We start from the raw sequence: 20380 nt of genomic DNA, 5'->3' as shown, positions 1-20380 counted from the left end.
CTTAGACATAATTCTAAGTCACAGTTGTGTGCAAGGTGCAAAAACCTTGCAAAGACAATGATTTGTACAGTACAGCCATACCTCTTACAGAGTAAGCATCAACTTAAAGCTGCGTTCAAAGCAAAGTTATGTTAACCCCCAAAATAAAATACCAATTCAATGTATGCTTATCCAGAATATGAGATAAACCTCAGGAAAGCAGAATTCTAGGCAATATTGACCACAAATGGGAATATAATAGAGAACATGACAACAAAGTTTAGTTCTATTTAGGCAAAGCTTTTGAGGGTTATTCAATTTTAAACTAGAGGTATACTTTAGAAGCAGTTGTCTGTGATATCATGATATCATTTATTATAATTATAAAATTAGCACCAACCTAGGAATAATTTTAGTATTTATAAAATTAAATGAGATTAAAACAGTCAAATGACAATTTACATCAGTCTTGTATATAATGTTTTTGTCTCAAACCTTACATTCTCACCTGGCCTCCTGTCTCACTTCTGCAAGTCTCAAATCTGCTTGAGATTTAGCCAAATAGAGTCATTGACAGAGAATGTGAGTTAGCACATCTAATATTCAAAACTACAAATGATATCAATGTAGAAGTCATTGAATGTTGAATAAAAAGGGCTAACCCCATCATTTTACACAAGACCCTGAGATTAAGGGAATGTCTCATGGTTAAGAAGACAGTTAGCAGCAGAATAGAAGACAGACCGATCCCTCTGAGGTCCAGTACAGTGTATTCTTCGCACAGAATGATGTAGGCAGAACATGTGACCCAAACAGGAGCTTGCTTCATCTTCTCCTTTATGAAAATAAGCAGGCAAAGAAACAAAATAAAAACAAAAACTCCCTCAATTCCAGTTGCTCCAACTGACCCAAGGAATTTGCTATTTTGATTCTATCTCCTCATCACTATTTTCTCTTCAGCTCCTTCTGAAATTTTTCTTCACAAGGTCACTAATAACTTCCATTTTGTCAAATCATGATCATTAAAGAAAGACCTTCTATTCCGTCTCTCAGTAGTATGGGACCCAGTTGACTACTCTCCCCTTGAAACACTTTCTGGTCCTGGCTTCTGTAGATACACATTCTTCTGTTTAACAGAACATTTACTTTTAGTCTGGTAAACAAACAAAAAACAAACAAACAAACAAACTTCAAGTAGGGGAAGTTAGAAAGCTACTTCAGGAAGGGAATGATTTTGAACTCTTTTGAAGCATAGGTGGAATTTTAAAATTCAGGCAGTTGGGAGAGAATACAGAATTCCATTTGGAGAGATTTTTCATATTCCTGAGAGAAGAATATACAGATTCATAAGGACTCAATATTTAACTTTTGAATTCATGTGTGCTAATAAAGTTGAATTTTCTTCAAAGAACTTATCAACAATATACTAGTTCATTTCTGAAAACAGAAAGAATTAGAATACTTCAAAGATACTACAGATACATCTTAACCTTTAATGTCAAGGAGAAATGCAAATTTAAATGCATTTCAGCCTATTTTATTTTCCCCCAAATAATACTCTAAATAGCTCAAAAATGATAAATTATGCCAAGTAGTTAAAATGATAATTATTATTTCATTATAAAATGAAAAGCAGGAGATACCATATATAATCCATATGTATTATGAGGAAGAAATGGACAGAATATTACTTACAAATGACTAAACTTAAAAATAAACTTATGATATACGTCTGATTCTCAGTTGACGCACATGTTACTATAGCCCAGTGAGTCTTGCATCTAGTATTTAGTCAGTAAATATGTAATGAATCACTAGATTTTTAGGAGAGAAAATATTAAAAAGAATTCCATGGTACAGAAACCCAGTTCTCATTTTCTGACAGTGAACATTTCAATAATGGGAAAATCCTCGCTATCTTTAGAACTGGTACTTAAATGAAGAAACTGATTTTGATTACTGAGTTCAAACTATTGTGAGTCCAATCCAACATTTTTTGTTTTTGCTTTTGTTTTTATTTTGTTTCTTAGCCTGCTTGTTTTCATATGGTGGTAGGTACAAAGAGGAATATTACCCAAACTCTTGTACTGAAAGAGACAAGGGAAAGGGCAAAAAATAATAATAAAAGTTCAAGGCATAAACTGTTCAGACTGTTTGAGCTTACAGTTTTGGGAAAACCACCTTATTTTTTATTAAATGCAAAGTAAACATCTAGGCCCTTTGAAATTTGCAAATTGCAGTAGGTTTTTCCCTATTGGCTTTATGAAATGAAGGAGCTGATTGATATGTGTCATATCAAATTAAACAATGAAATAAGAGATTTCTTTGCAACCTGGGGTGGCCTGTGACCCCTAAGCAGAGAGGTACCTATTTGCCTGGAATCACCTGAAGGTTGAAAAGCACTCAGGGGAGGCAGGCAAGACACCTCTCTGCTGACTCTTTATGGACATCCTGGCAAAACCTGTTACCTCACAGACTCTGGAAACAGGCACTTTGGGTTTAAACTTCTCCAAACAGAGCCATTTAAGTGAAAGGAAATTCAAGAATCTGTGGTCAGATTATACTTCTCCTTAAATCTCCCACAAACTATACATAAAATTTGCAAAGTGACCTACAATAACTTTAAGGTGGGAATAATCTTCAAAAATGGTTATGAAACATGGACAGATAATAAGTAACTTAGAAGTTCCCAAACATAGAGTGTTCTAAAGAAATAAAAATGCAGGGAAATGATGTTTTACACACACACACACACACACACACACAAAACAATGAAAGTCATCTAAATTCTGATGGCCCTGGTCAAGTTTTGAAACAAGAATTAGTATGATCTATTCCTTAGAGCTTCTATTCTTAGTTTCTAGACATTATTAAAAGAAGAAATGAGAATTTATTGTCAGTCTAGTAATAATTTAAGTAATATCACAAATTTTATTATCAATGATAATTAACAAAGCAAGTTTACAATGAATCAATTTAAAATGGGGAATAAAAGACATGTATAATCAGGAGCACTCTCTGGATGTCACCAGGAATGGCTGGTGGTTTTTATCACATTTCACAGAGGAGCACTCTGCAAGTTTACCATGGTTTCTTGGCCCCTACAAACTTAGACACTTGATTTTATTAGCAAACTGAGAAGAGTTTCATCTCTCAAGAGGGTTCCCCAGAGCTGAAATGACTAATGCATAAAGTCATGCTGCTGTTTAATTGATTTACAATGAGAAATATGCCTCTCGTGAGGGGTGGCATAACTATGCAGTCAACTCTAGACAAGAGCCAATTTCTACTCAGACAGATGCTTGTCAGGCATGAGATCAGAATAAGGAAGAGAGATTAATGCAGTAATTATGGCATCCAGCTGAGACTGGAATGATCTTGCCAATGGGACTGGGATACTGAAAACCCCTTGAATAGGATTCTCTCCCCCTAGACAGTGAATGGATAGGCACTGCCAACATTTTGATGAATGGTTTAGTTTTAAAGCCATGAATGAAAATCTTCTCTCTGATATTCTCTCTTTAGATATGATAAAATAATTTGATTATGAGTCCTTGTGTTTTCTAGGCTATGCATATGTATTCTTTCTGATGGGTGCACATATTTATCTGAGTAACTCTCATAAGGTGATTTTATTTTCCTCTTTAAGAAGTTACAGAGAAATTTTTCACTCTAGCTCTCGACACCATTCCAAAGGGCCACTGCAGCACACAATACAAAGAGAAGGATTTTATCTGCAAGATGCCTTAACTCTGAACAGATAACCTCTTAGTCATGTTTTGAAATTGTAGAGCCACATTCCAGGTTAAGATCTGACTTGTCATGTCCTTCAGATTCTTACTCATTATTAGGGTTTCATGTTTGTCCCCTCCAAAATCCATATGCTAAAGCCCTATCCCCCAATGTGCTGATATTTGGAAATGGGGCTTTTGGGTGGTAATTAAGGTTAGATGAGGTCATGTGGGTGGGACCTCAATGATAGGCTTAGTGTCCTTATAAGAATAGGCACCAGAGAGTATGTTCTCTCTTCCTTCCCCCACCCCCTACTCCTTCACACACACACAAAGAAGCTATCATGCAAGCAATAAGACCAATATAACAACACTGGTTTCTTTGATTCCTCCGTAATGTTGTGCACCTGTTTGCAAATTTATGTTAAATGAACATATGATTACAGAAAGAAATTTATTTGGGCTTGGATTATCTACAGTAATGAAATGTTATGGAAATTGTATATTGCAAGCTATAAAGTAAAATTACAGACCTTGTTAAAATTAAATTTATGTTTATATTCAGGAAAACTTTCTTTCACTCTTAACACTCTTTATATGATAGATTTTTTAGATTTTAACAATGTAAATGTAATGATGATAATTTATGAAATTAGATGAACAGAGGGATTTTACAAAAAGTGTTTTAAAGCACGAGTATGCCATATTCTTCAACTTTCTCAGAGGTATAACAATAGATCAATCTAAGATTGACAAAAAGAAGAAAAACAAAAATGGAAGGAAATTTCATGAGAAAGTGAGGTCTCCAGTATCAAATCTAGTAGAGAAATAAAAGTTTCAGGGTACAAGAACTGGTAAAAATTCACCATGGATTTGATCCTTGGGGTTTCAAAAACAAAAGCAGTCCTAAAGATTATAGCACCTAACAGTAAAATTTGGAACTCTTTTTATTAAACTATAGTGACTAACAAAAAAAAGGTACTACTATGCTATAACTTGCTAGCTATTAATAAGCTCGCAAACTGAGCCCATAACATTTATCAATATCTTTCTCTTTACTCACAGGTATCCAGCAATTTGCTTCCTTTGCATTATATGACATTTATTTCCAAGATGCAAAATATATACACATAAATATAAACAGTCATTACCTATTGGAAAATCATCGATTTTATAGTATTTATAAAGCCATAAAAGAAAAATACATTAAAAATTCTACCATCTGTAAAGGAAATTGTTAACACATTGTAAGGCTTTAGGAATGTGCACACATCAGAAAATATTAGCATGCATGAGAAATGTATTATTTTTTAAGTAGCTTAGATATCTGGAAGAATTTATTAGATTTCCCAAGAACATATCTGTAAACTGAAAGGATGTAATAATTTAGGGGAGATTAAAACTAAATATGAGTTGATCTACAAACCTGGAGGAAAACAAACATCTACAAGCCTCCCATTGTATTTTACAAAGACAGTGAGTGTTATAGCAAAACTTGACTCTAAAAATACAAAAGAAAACTTAAGCCTAATTACACATATTCATGAGTTTACTTACTCAAGTATTTATTCATTATCCCATTCATTCATTCATTCATTGCATATTTAATGCATGACTATTATGTACCAGGCACTGGGGACAATATATACAAGTTAATGTGGGTAAATAACAGAATATTCAGACGTGACCAATGCCTCATAAAACAAAGTCTTAAAAATGAATTGTGAACTAAAAGTGTTAGATACATCACCAAAGGATGATCCATGAAAGAAAAAATTGATAAGCTGGACTTCACTAAAATTAAAATGCAGTGGCTTAATATAGCACAAATTTACGATCTCATAGTTCTATTAGTCAGAAGTCTGATTTAGCTCTTCTGGATTTTCTGCTCTGGGTTCCATAAAGTTCAGGTCAAGGTGTTGGTGGGCTGGGCTCTTATCAGAAGGCTTATTCAGGTTGTTGGCGGAATCCAGTTCCTTATGATTGCAGGACTGAGGTCCCTGTTCCTTTACTCACTATCAGCTGGTGACCAGCAATGACCCCTAAAGATCTCTCTTAGAGCCTTGCATGTGAGCACCTATATCTCAGAGTCAGCAATGGAACATCAAATTCTCCAGTTTGGAATTTCTCTGGCGTTTTCTTCTGTCTCATTGCATCTCTCTTATGTCTACAGCCTGAGAAAGCAACCTGCATTTAAGGGTTCAGGGGTAGATTGGGTCCACCTGGATAATCCAGGATACTCTTCCTATTTTATAGTTGATAACTTTATCTACATCTTCAAAGTCCCCTCTGCCATGTAATGTATCATATTTCAGGCACTGAGGCATAGACATCTTTGGAGTTGGAGGGGCATTATTCAGCCTCTTGCAGAAACTCAAGAGACTGGCCTTTTCCCTCATCAGCTGAAGTGTCATGATTCTTTCCAAGAGGGATTATTTTTTCTCCTAGCAATGTCATACTTCATGCATTTCTGCTACACAATCCACCACTATCAATCTGTTATTATCTTCCTACTGAATAAAGGCTGCGCTCTCTTAGTATCAATGCTCCTTTATGTTTTTCCTGTGGAATGGTCTGGCTTTTAGTTCTCTTTACCCTTTAGTCTTTAAAGTAGAGCCAGTCAAAATTACAAATCTACAATTCCAGCTATTCTCTCTATAGTTAGATGTTTCCATCAAACATAAATCACAACAAACATCATGTGAAGAAATTACCACTATTACCACAAAGCAAAAAAATGAGCTACTATTCAGCAAACTAAGTTGTCTAATCAGTACGTTGAGCATTATGCTTATGTGTTTATACTTATGCTTTTCTCTTTAGTTCAGCTCTTCCTGGCATCGTTTCTGTGGGTCTGCTTAATATGATTTATTTAAACATGGGATTACGTGAGAAATATAATTGCTGAACACCTTCTGGAACGGTTTATGTAAGATCGCTTCTTCCAAAGATCACAAGAGGAGGGAGCTTTCAGATGTGTGCAGCTGCTACTTCTACTTTATTACTGACTTTCTGACATCCAAAGGGCAACTGGCTCTTCTTTCTATATTGACTTTTTTAGTGCAGGAGTCCTACTTTTTCCAAATTATAAACGTGTTTTTCCTTTTCTTACAGTGTATTTTCTAAAAGGTATATAATTACAGATTATAATTTATATCTCTTGGTTTTTAAAATGGATAAATTTTCCTATAATTAAGCCTCAGAGTGCTCTGCTACATATATTGAGGATTGACAAAGTGTCAAGAAAAGCAATTTTAGAACAAAAGAATGCTGTGGTTACACATGGTGTCATAACAAAGGGTTGATTGGGAAAATGCTGTTAAACAATCAAGAATTCAGTTGGGTATCAAAAAATTAATCCTATTATTTAGAAGTTTTTCTTGTCAGCCCTAAATTAGTCATTTTCTGCTTGACTGATGATATATGTTCTATCTTTCAAACTAAAAGTACAAGGAAAAGTTCTCTCATATTCCCTCTCTTTAAATGATAAGTTATTAATTTCAAAGAGAAATATAACATAAAAGGCTGGTGAGAAGAGACTCCACAGATTTGTGTGGAGGGAACATAAATCAGCAGAATGTGGGTGACTAGATGCTACATCCCCACCCCTATACTCTGTTACCACTTAGTTGCTTGAATCATTCATTCGTGTATCTGGATCTCCAGATCATATCTGTGAGATGGGCATAATAATGCCCTGTCTGCCTGAAGAAAGAGGGTTGACTTTCTCAAAGTTTCTCTGAACATGGAATTTTGTGAATAGAAAAGACGGCAAAAAAGACATATGGTCAATTTGTCTAAATGATACAAACTTTTTTCAAAACATCAAATTAAATTCAATAAAACTAAGTGAAAAAATAAGTATACAAAAGAACCTATATACAAATGTATAGTATTTTTCTAGTATATACAGAATAAATGCTATGCAATGGAAATTAGAAATTTTATATATATGTTATATAAATATATCATGCAGTCAATCATCTATCCATCTATCTCTTGGAAAAGAAACAAAGGAAGAAAATTTTCCTGTATTAACATTGGTTCTCACTGACTTATGATAGGATTATACACAATTTTCATTTTCTTATGCTCTTTTATATTTTCTAAATTTTTTATGATTAAATACTCTTTTTCACTAATCTTTCTTTAGTCATCTTGGCATATACCTACATCTGAAATTATATATACTAATAATAAAGTTAGAAATAGATTTTTTGAAACTTAATCATCTAAGAGGTGGATGTCTTGATGATTTTCAATAATTGGAGAATTGCTAAATAGATTATTTTATTATTCTCTTCCCATAAGAAGACAATTTAAAATAAATGTAAAAAAAATTGATACATTTATTTTAAATTATCTTTTTATGGAATGAGAATAATAAAATAATAACAATAAAACTAAATTGAATTAGCAACATAAAAAGTAAAATATCATATATGTATTATATATAATGTGACATACATAATGCTTAGATGAGAAAAATAATATGGAGTATTTCTTTTTTCAAAATTTTGTCATTGTAATCCCATAATTATAAGTTCCCATAGGGAAACAAAATCATTATAACATGAAAATTTCTCATTTATCCCCTTTTGATATTAAAAATATGAATAAAAATAGCAATAAAAATTAGAAATTGCCTGATCTTTTTTACTTTTCAGGACTTTGTTTCAATGAGCAGAAAAGTGCCCTAAATTATTTGAGCATATATATGTATATTTCAAACTCTCTCTAAGAAGTTGAACAAAAAAGTCTATACATATTTATATTTAATAGGTGCTTAAGAAATAGATGGACATATAGACCTTAAAGAGACTTTCATCTTTAAATAAATAATATTACCCTGAATCAGCAGCTTATTCTCTAGGTTAATACTCTTTTGTCTATGGGCAAGAAAATTTCGATTGTTATTGCAAGACAGGGTGGGTGGAGATATACACATTCATTTAGCTATGAAGATTTTATAGCCATTTGGCTCTATGAATAAAGATTATTATCTCTTGTAAAAGAAATCAATGTCACTAGTAGAAGAGGTATAAAACTAGAATTGTATGTTCTGGAGATAGATAGATAGACAGGCAGACAGACAGACCAGGCATAAGGCTTCATGTAAATAATCCTGATGAACAATAACTAATAAACCATGAAAAATGTTAACAAAATATAGTCTTTTAAAAGAAAAGGCAATTCCTTTGATAACTGTCTAAATTTAAAAAGCTAAAGCTCTAAACTGTTCTTAGAAACAATGATCAGTACACATATGTAAACTAAGACAAATGTGCAGTATATTATATATGTACTTACATGCAATGTATTGTATATATACAGTCAAATTGTAACAATTCTACCTAATAAAACTGAAAAATGAAAAAAACAAAAGGCAGAGTAACAGGGAAAACTGTATTATCTGAAAGAAAGCAGGGAATTTGTTCCTTATACAAAGATATGTAAAAAATTTCATCCCAGGAGTATAACGTTGTCATAATATTGAAACAAAATAATAACAATAATTCTTCCTGTATGTTAAATTGAATCCAGATCAAACTGTTTGACAAATTCTATAGCACGATCATTTAAACTAATTTATATATTTTAGTTCTAAATATGTGTTTATAAGATAGATCTGTTCTCTTAAAATATTCTCAAAAATCAGTAGAATTTATCTTACTAAATGTTTTATTTCTAATTAATCATCTTCCCATCATGTTCTTTTCCTTGCTATTTCAAGAGTATTAATACGCTCAAATGGAAAATTTTAAGTTCTAAACATAGTAAGAGAAGTGTCTAGATAAAGAAGGAAAAAAGATAAAGGAAAAACCTCTGAGCCACAGATCACAACCAGAGGGTGTGTGAATTAAGGAGTATCTCTGTGAGGCATGGTGGCCCCAAACTGAAATGTCAAAAGCATCTGACAAAGGTCAAAGCATTTCATGAAAAAAATGTCCCAGATAAACTCTAATTAGAACTACTCATGCTTCCATTAACCCTTCCCTTTCTACATTATTTTAACAATATCCCAAATAGATTCACCATTATTCAAAGATGAGTAATAACCAAAAGAACTTAAATAACACCTATGCATGAATATTGGAGCAAAAGCATGTGGGGAAAACATGGGGAAAAACAGTAGCAAATTATTTTAAATTATTGGAAATAAGGCTAAACAAATACACGAATAATGATTGCAAACAACACGCAAATATCATAAACCCTAGCAAGATTAAAAGAGTAAATATATATTGGAAAATTATTAGAAGATTTATGGTAAAAAAATAAATACAAGGTTTTAAAAATTTAAAAAAAGGCTATAGCACAAAGAAGGTACAGGTAAATAGATATTCAGTTCCTTTTATTTCATACTGGAAGACAGCAGATATCTGCTCCAAACTAAAAAAAAAATTATTTAGAGAAAGGAAAATTAATTATCTCAGTCAGCTAATATGTGTCATATATTTTTACAATTAGAGAGATGTTTTAGAAACTAGTATCTCCTATTGCAAGGAAAACATTATCTAAAGACAGCAATTTATAAAGCTTAATTTCATTGTTTTTTCTTCTTTTAAATGCCATTAAACAAAGCTTTAACACTTTCGGAAAAAATTCTAGTAATTTAGTCAAATTATTTTACCTATTTATAACTTTCTGTGTATATGCATAAAAAGAAGTATAGGAGTATGGTCATCAAATGTTAATAGTTGTTTCTAGGTGATGGAATGTGGGGATGATACATGTACTTACACAGCTGACCCTTGAACAATGTGGGGCAGGGAGGATAAGGACAGACACTAGCTCAGTCGAAATTCCTAGCACTGCTCTCTCTGCCTCAAAAACAAATGAACTGATGACTCACCCAAGGGCAGGGGGTTGAAACAGTCTGGACAGAATCAGAACTCAAACCCCAACTCTTTTGATTCCACATACTGTGATCTCTAATCATATACAAACTTTTCCCCACACTTAGTTAATGTAAAGATCTCTAAAATAAAAATACAGGTACTATATTTACTGAAAAAAAAATCTATGTAATAAGTGGACCCACACAGTTCAAGCTCCTGTTGTTCAAGGGTCAACTATATAACTTCTTTGTTGCCTACATTTTATAGAATTATAAAATACATTTTTAAAACTATCTTAATTGGGTAAAAATGTCAAGTTTTTAACAGCTTTTAGTTGCCTGAATCTACTTATAAACTTTCAGAATCATACAACATATTCTTGACTTAAGTACAACCAACTCGAATGCCTAATCTAAAATTGCTAAGAGATGCCACACACTTATATCCAAACGGAAGGTCCTCTAAGCTCATGGATTTGCTGCTTCAAACATATGAACCCTCGACAGCTGCTGAGCGTTCTCAGAATTTTGCATGGATATATTGTGTTACAATAATAATTAATAACAAACTCATTGAATTCCTAGTGCAGAAAGAAAATCATCTTGAAAGCAGCTCTGTATGAAAACCAATTCAACACAGAAATACTCATTTTGCAGGTTGTGTTATAGTGAAGATGAATAGAGCTCCAATACAGTCTGGAAGGCAGGAGTCCAGTGAAGAAAACGCCAAATGTTCATACCTTGTGCTTCATGCGTTCCTAGATGTCTGCCAATCAGTTAATCAGAAACTGGCAATTAATTTAAAGTGAGTCTTTAAAAGGGTGACCAAATTTCAGAAAAATCTATAAATTAGTCTTTACTTTTTCTGAGTTTCTCTTAACTGCAGTTTTGAACTTTCTGATCATTTTAGATAATGCATTTTAAAACACCAAAAGATAACTATGAAATGGTAAAGCAGCTTATCTCTTGTCATAGCTGAGAAGTTATGCATAGGTTAAGGAATGGAGCAAATATATATAAGCAATGGAGTGTTTACAGCATATATGGTAGGAATTTACACAGCCTGCTTATACATGGGAACTTTTCAGTTACCTAAGAAGATCAGTTGAGAAAGAATACACCAGCTGAGTCCCACACTAAACCGGCTGTCGGTACATATGGGAACACTAGAAATCACAGACCCAAAGGCAGGGGATAATGCTGGTTTCAGTGCTTCAATTCTGTTTAGCATGGAAGCCTGTCAATGTTAATTTCAAAGAGTTGCATGTTGTCAATCTCCTTTTATCACATATATAGGCCACCTCACTAACACCCAATTACAAAAAAGAAAAAATTGAGGCAGTTTCAAATTTTGATAAATAGAATAATTCATCTTTCAGTCCCTAAATCAAGCCAGTGAGTCACTAGCTTCATGGGAAGAGCTGCTTAAATTAGAGTATGATTGTCAGCTAACAGTTATTGTTAGACATAATCAGTAAGTAAAGCAAAAACAAAATACAGATATCTATATCTATATCCATATCTATCTATATATAACTACTATTAGCCAATGGAATCAAATGTGCATGTTAGAAATGTATTTCAAAATTAAAAATTATTGTAACCTTGGTAACATCTGACCATACGTAAACTTCTAAGTTATATCCAGAAATATTAAAATCATATAGAACGTTACTTTATGAACCAGAAAATAGAAAATCCAAACACCGTATCTCTACTAAATCTATTGCTTTGCTCATTCACAAGACTATATTATTCAAAAAATGATAAAATTTGAAACACCTACCCATAAAGTAACTCTATTCAGCTTAATCAGACTAGAAACGACTATTTGAATTTTAAAAGCAAATGCAAAAGATATGGATCCATTTAAACAAATCAAATCAACAAAGCATTCAAATTGCACAGGATTTTCACTTTTCTTTAAAAATAACCTCATCCTGATTTTGTTTTATATTCAGCATTCCCAGACAGCTCAAGGTGACTTAGTTTCATTTGCCTCTGTAACCTATAAAAATCCTTTGCGTATAGGTTAGAGCACTCAGAAGGTTTGTTGACTGAATTAATGCTGTTTGTACAATACCTATTATTGTCAAACACAGAACCACCACATTTAGAAGACTTTGTCCTGTTTACATTCAAGATATATCAAAGCAGGCAGTTATATTACAAGTATGATAGACTAGTCCAATGGGTCTTCATTAGATAACACACATGCACTAATCAAAGAATAGTTTAAATCTGCAGGTCTGAATGAGACTCTTCTAACATTTTACTTATTTTCATCATTTTTTGTAATATATCTTTAAAGCTATTCTACATTGGCTGTAGTCTTTAAAAAGGATCAACATCGAGAATATTGATTTATTTTTTACTAAGTTGACTATCTTAAATGTTGTGCTTGTTACATACACAAATGCAACTACAGAAAAAGACATTACAACAATAAATACATTCATAAAACACATTTAGAAAAGTCTGATTTTCCTGGAACTAACAGTATTAGAGACTACAAGACAAAAAATATCTAACTAATAATTTATAATGTAAATAATGGTGATATGGCCTATGTAAAAACTAAGAATTAAGTCTCACGGTTTTATATTTTATCTGTCTAGGAAAGCTGCATAAAGATTATTGAAATCAAAATTATATCCCTGATACAAAAGACTAATTATGCAATATTATGCATGATGGTAGAAATTATAATAGGGAGAAAAATGAAAATATTTTCAATTCCTAAACAATATAGATTTTCTTGCTGCAATACATTCATAGATAGCACTTCTTGTAATTAATTAACATTTCATTGTATTTCCTTATATTACAGTTCTGTTAACATATAAAAGCTGCATAATTTGTGCAGTCTTTTTCCCATCAGGCATGAATGTAATATCCCTTATCTTTCAACACAGCCAAGCCCTGTAAATATAATTACAAATTTTTATGTTTACTCAAGCATAAAAAACTCATAAAATTAATATTGTATTTATCCTCTTACCTCTGTCAGTCATTAAAATGCACCAGGGAATTCATCCTTTATGACTGGAATTAATTTTTACCTCGATTTTCAAACTTTAACAAAGGCACTTATACGCCTCAGGCAGTTGTTAGAAGTTTGTGTTTCTGACATTCATAAAGGCTGAATTTGGATTACAAATCTTAAAAACTAGAAAATTGGAAGTATTAAAATTAATTTGGCAGACCACGTTTAATCAATGCACCAAAGCACGTCACTCAGGGAAATACACACTAGAACAATATTTCAAAAACTGTCCTATGGATTTTCAGGTGTCTTTACTTTCTAATATCTTAATCTGAAACTTTAAATTATATTAAGTGATAATAAAAGTCTCACAAAAGTCCTTTTCACTCCAAGAGGGATAACCAACAATTTTTAACATGCTTTTTTAAAACTCCAGGTGTTCAATAAGTGAGTACCATCCCTAATAACAACAAGAACCCTATGTTAATGAATTCTGAAACCTACAAAATTTTGATGAAAACTGAAAGGTGGTCTCTTTTTATCTAGGAGACAATATAATTAATCAATTGATGTGATTTGCAGAAAACTAGGTGCCAGTCTTGATGCCTGCCATACTGTTTGTTTATTGGTTTTACTGATGAATCTTCATTTTGCACTAAACACAGGAAAACTGCTATATTGGATATCTGCCTGCCCCAATTTGCATAGCAACCCACAAAGCTTAAATAATGACCAACTTACAGGATAGAACTTGCTTAAGGGGAAGTATTCTTATATCTGAGATATAATAGTTACTTCCAAGGATGATTTGTGTTAGTTTACATTACTGTACGTTATTTTTTATGGATTTTAAACCACACACTCTATCGAATCATACATTAATTGAATACTGGTAACTACAGTCTCTAGTTTTTATTTAAATTTCAAAAAATTTAATGAAAACTTATAGAGGTTCATTTTGTGCCAGGGTCATTTTAAAGCACTTTACAAATAATACTTGTTTAGTTTTCATAGTAATATTATGTACACATTACATACAAGAAAAGTGAGGCACTTTTATAAATTGCTTAAGGTCACATAGCTATAAAGTGAGAAAGTGGCTTTCAAATAGTGGCAGTCTAGTTTCTAGAGTCCAAGAACTCTATTCTGCTTCTTTGAGTCATAAGTTTGAAAAAAATTTTGTCTTTTAGGTTGTCTCAAAGGTACTAATAATGCTGTTTCTTGCTAGCTTTTGCTCCCTGGTTGTTCAAATTCCACTATTATATTACACCTTTATTACTTTTACTCTCTCTGAAAGTGGTAAATAGTATAGAGGCAGCATCTATATTTTAGCATGTGCCAATCCACTTACTGATTTATTTTAACAAAAACCATTGAGGAAATAATGTCAACAGTAGAATTAATCTAATGGTTAAATTCGCATTAGGATAGAGAAGATACCACAGTATGTCTCAAATCAAACTTTCTACATGGTTTTCTGACACTTACTTTGGTTTCACTTTGCCCTTGTTTCTAGCTTCTGGAGGAAGAATTCTTAGGCCATTAATTTAGGGGTTTCCTTCTTCTTAATCTAATCATGTAAAACTATAAATTTTCCCCTAAGCAGTGCATTAGTAGCAAACTACATATTTTGATATGTTGTATATTCTGGTCATCCAGATCAAAATATATTCTAATTACCTTGTGATTTGTTTCTCGACTCATGAATTATTTAGATATGTTGTATTTAGTGTTTCCCTCGATAATTTGTTAATCATGTCTAAATAAGTTCCATTGTACTCACAAAGTATACTGTGTACATTTTTTTTTTTGCCTCTTTCCTTCTAAAATACATTTGAAAGGTCAATGTTTGCCAGAGGGTATTTGATTGATTTTGAATGTAAAATGAAAACTACTTTACTTAATAAAGTCAACTCTCACGTATTAAAATTTGATATTGCAGGAGTGAAAACAGTCTCTGATTAAATGCTGCCTGAATGAGTAACCAACTAACTTTTGCTCCCTCATAAGTGGGCTGCCATGAAATATGAGTGCAGTCTCATAATTTTTGTTTTTATGTTCTGAGTCATAGTCAGGCTACAAGAACAAGATGGAATTGTTGTTGACTTTTATATTCTTCAAAATATTCAATACTCCAAAAGGAACTGCATGCATTTGGTATTTTTCAGGGATGTCTCAAAGCTCACAATGATTTTAAGACATTAATGTCACAGCATATTTCCCTTTTTAAGAATAAAAAGAGAATATGCTGTGAGCACAAGAGACTTAGCAAACATATAAGTATCTTCCACTGTAAAGAAAAATGGTTTTTACATGCAAAAATCGTTTTTGAAAATCTTGTCTTAAGGAGGAGTAAAAATCCTTATATATTGCTAGTTGACATCCTCAGTGTTACTAATGAGAAACATTACTTGTCTTTAAATAAATAAATGCCTGCTGCTAAACACCCTGGAGCACTGCTATGAGGCTCCCTGGTGCCCAAGAGGAAAACAGCTCCATCCCTAATCAACCCCAACACTGCTCAGCAGTGCCTGCTTCTCTCCCTGAGGCCTCTGTCCTCAGCCTCCCCACCAGGAGTATTGTGCACGACACCACAGCCACAGTTTAAGTCAGACAATGTCAAACTTGCTGTTTACATTTGGTGAAAATCCATCCAGCTTTATCATTCCTTGATGTGGTAAGTGACACATACAAAGGTTTTTTTTTTCTTCTAGATAAGAAAAGGAATACGTTTTAATCAAAAGGGTCTGATATTTATTATAAAAGCAATCGTGTTATAAAGGTCAATCTCTTTAAGCCTTTGTCTATACCTCTTTAAAGTGCCGTAACACCTATCTCACAAATGTGTTGTAAAAACAAAATAAGTCTGAGAACAATTTGTAAGCCACATTATAGGTGTTAGTTTATCTTAACCGTTCAGTTGCAGTAAAGAGAGCAACAATTGAGGATATACTCTAAACTACATCTCCAATGTTTAAGAAGTAGACATTTCAGACAACAAATAAAGCTATTAAAAATACATTTATTATTTTAATGAAGATTGGTTTTTGATTTACAAAATATGTCATGTGATGTTGAATCAAATCCTAGAAGGATAATCTAATAAAGAGAATTGCAAAAATTCCTAAGCAATCTCAATCATATTAAATATTTTGCAACAAAATTTTTTAAATGGAAGAGATATTTATACCATGCTACATATAATCTCATTTATATAAGGCTATTTTTCAAAAATTCTAAAAGGAATGTGCAAATGCATAAAAATGAATCAAATATTTTAAAATATGGCAACTTCATTTTTAATAGGTAAGTTTTATACATTAATATAAATTGTTTAATATTATCATTAGTTTTAGAAAAATGAGCATTTTATAACACATAGTAATCTATATCTTAGGCTATATTTTTACACTGAGGCAATTTAATAAGTGATTATCTGTGCAAACACTTTACGTGATTTAAATTTAACCCAAGACATTAGTAACAGACACGCTAGTCCTCGACTTCATCTAGTCCTTGCCCCCTGTTTTATAGAGTGATCAAGGTCAAGCTGGCTATATGCAAGTCCAGCAGATATGCATGAAAGATTTAAACTGTTTTCTCTTTGATAGACTTGTTAGGCTAAGGAGTGTTAGAGCTAGTGTGAGGATAAGAGTTTTGCTTGCTTTTCTAGTTTAAGCACAATTTGAGCAATGGAGATACCAAGTGGAGGCTGCTGCATTATTTCATTATGTGCACAATGTTAAAACCAAAAAAAGCTGTAAACAGTTCAACTTTCACCCAGGGTACAGCTTACCTACCTACTACTTAAAAATAATCCTTGAAATTCTATCTTTTTCATCTTTTTTCTTAATTACTGAAGTTATCTGAGCCACTTCTCTTTTATGACTAAATTGATAACTGACACGTCATCACTTCTGCCACAGTCTATTAGAAAAAGCAAGTCAAAGGCCCGTTCAGATTCAAGGAATAAAGGGGAAAAAAAGACTGCACCTCTTGAAGGAATGAGTTGAAAAGTCACATTGAAAAAGTTATGGATAAAAGGAAGGAAATAATTGAAACATTCTGTAATCAATCTAGCACAATACGTTTTGTTTACAATTCTCTTAATATTGAGCTGAGGCTTTCTCACAGCTGTCTTTAGAGGAATACAGACACATGTTATATTCCCTTTACTCCATGAATTTTAGTACTAGACTCATGCCTTTATAGGACAGATCCCTCCACCATTCCTTTCACGGACTCTCTCTTCATCCTGGTTACCTAGCTCTCAAGGCTTTCTCATTCATCAAGATTCCTATTCAAAGCTGATTTCCAGAACTAAAACCGCTACTGCTAATATAATTTGACAATAGCAGGTACATAAAGGCACTTAATATCAATGATAAGGACAGTCCTTTTCTACTAATTCTACCAAAGATGGTAGCTTTTAGGGAAAAAACCAATTATTAATGACTCAATTTATTTTCAAAAGCATTTATCAAGTATTTAATAGAAGCAACGTGATGCTTGCACTAGATAGACAAAATAGAAGCAAAAACATTGTGTCTCTCCCTTCAAAAAGCTTACATGTAGTAGAAACGATAGTTTAACAAACATATCATTTCCAATATGATAATGATTAAACTAGAAATATGCATAGGGTTCTAGGGGAGAACAAAAGATCATAATGGAGAATTGGGATAATTTAAAATTGTGATCAATAATTTCTTCTAAGCTTAAGTTTCCTCAAATCACTGGAAAATGAAATGCCCAGATTTTGAAATCAGGTCATTCTGACATTAAGGACTACATTGGTAATCTAATTACTTTACAAGGTTTGATAAAGAACAGAGGAAGGGCCCACTTTGGAACTAGGCTAAAAAGAGAGATGATATTAGCCAAGTCAAGTTAATTTAGAGTTTTGAGGTACTGGTCTAGGACTTGTTCCATTGCATCTAAGAACCTATGGTCTTAGAACCTATGGTAGAGTAAGTATGGGTCATTAACCAGATCCCGGGTGACTTGGGGGTTTTGGAAACAGGTAGCCAAACATATCTGTATTTTCTAATACATAGTTTTGTAGTTTTAGCTAGAATTTTATACCTCTTTTCTTAAAATTTAATTTAAAGCCATATTGATCGGTCCCCCAAATCTTTCAAAATCATTAATTTTCATTCCATAATAGCAGCTTATCATTTTATTTCATTAGTCATCATTTAGAAAATTAAATACTTTGCTTTAATTACATCTGTACAGTTGTTCACTCTCTATTTCACCTATTCTTTTTCAAAGAGAATTAAAAAAACTTGGCAGAATACCACCTGCTCCCTCAAATTCCCTTGCTTGTCTCATAAATTCACTGGAGTTTCATCCCCTGTTTTTTTTGACTTTGTGATTTTTTTTTCCCCAAATGAATCAGCAAGAAATTTGGGCTTTTATAATGACTGGCAAGTACCTCATCATTTGAATACACACACTCAATTCAAAGAGCCTACTTTTCACTTGGCATTGGCAGGTTGCCATATGCCCCTTCAGAGAGAAATTCACCAAACACACACATGCTGCCAAGGTCTCATTCTTTACTGTGTCAAATTTCGTCTCAAATTCCAGGTCCTATGAATTCATTTCTTATTGTTTCACTTGAAATGACTGTTCCTTCAAATTCTCGAGAATCATGTTACACCTGGTATTGGATAAAGATATTGGAAAAAGACATTGGAAAACTGTTCACCATGTCTGTGTAACAAAATGGAGATGATAATAATGGTACTTATCACAAAATACTGTTGTAAGGTTTGCATTAGAATACATATATATATATATATATATATATATATAGTGCTGAATACAAAACCTAGAAAATAGTGAGAGCTCAGAGGTTATAATTATTAAATATATCAAGCTTGGTTATTTCGAATGTCCATTCAGCTGTTAATTCTAATATATAATCAATTCAGAGAAAATGTTATACCTTTCAGTGTGATATGTCTTCCACTGTATATTTTACAATAGTTGATTATAGAAAATTGTCCCTTCATCCCCACTGACTTCTTTCTTGAGTACAATGCTTCATCCTGTCTAGCAAGTGTGTTATGCAGAGGTGTCACTGAAGTCTTTTCACATGTATCTCAAAAGAAAAGAAAACACTTTCGTCCACGTCAGGTATAAAAAGACATACTACATATCTGTTAAAGAAAGTACTATTCTGACACATAAAAATGCTAAGGATGACTTTATTCAAGACTATTTCAATACTGGCATTGCACTAGGGAAGAGAGATGGGGCTCAACTCTGAAAATAGCCAAGACAGCTGTGGACTTATAGCCAACAAGAAGAATGAGGGGGTCAGGGGATGGAAAATTGCTAAGAGGAGTCATCCAGGGTAGGACGCTTCTTGCTAAAATGGTCTAACAGGATTCTTGCCAAAGACAGGCAAAGCACTTAGGTAGTAAGGTTGGGTCAAAGGGACTTGATCAAATATCAAGGGTGATCAGATATAAAGGGTGGGAGAATTCTTGCTAAACTGACTCAGCAGGATCTTGCTAAAACTGAGCCTAGACAGGCCAAAGACAGTATGGGGCCAGGATTGAGACCTAGGAGAGATGAGGGCTCAAAGGAGCCTGACTACAGCTTGGTGCATCTTTGGAATAACCTGTGAGCTACTACAATGTCTTTCCATGTGTTCACATCTTAGCTGTCCCGATCAACTTTAAATCCTAAATCCACCTGAAAAACTGGAAAGAAATTATATTTTTTCAATTATTACCCTAGTGTCCACAAAAGAAACTTTTAAAAAGCTACTTGATTTACTTTCCTCTAGAGTGTAATATTATAAATAGCTAATGAGTTTTATCAACTATT

General features: G+C 32.8%; 1 protein-coding gene across 7 annotated transcripts in view; it reads right to left on the bottom strand.

Annotated features, from left to right (window-relative positions):
- FANCM (FA complementation group M) overlaps nt 1-20380 on the bottom strand; it is a 765839-nt gene that overhangs the window by 179280 nt on the left and 566179 nt on the right. The window contains exons 32-33 of one of the 7 annotated variants that reach the window (XM_072962986.1): nt 19491-19646; nt 19168-19202 (exon numbers count right to left, since the gene is read on the bottom strand). The exons of 5 other annotated variants lie outside the window; for them this stretch is intronic. The gene's annotated coding sequence lies outside the window, so the exon portion shown is untranslated. Of the gene's footprint in view, nt 1-18559; nt 19203-19490; nt 19647-20380 lie in introns of those variants that run through there. One more of the 7 variants, XM_072962988.1, reaches the window with a different exon arrangement.

Source organism: Vicugna pacos, chromosome 6, assembly GCF_048564905.1.
Source record: "Vicugna pacos chromosome 6, VicPac4, whole genome shotgun sequence".
Taxonomy (NCBI): domain Eukaryota; kingdom Metazoa; phylum Chordata; class Mammalia; order Artiodactyla; family Camelidae; genus Vicugna; species Vicugna pacos.
Note: the sequence above shows the minus strand (reverse complement) of the source record. Positions and strands in the feature narration are given on the sequence as shown.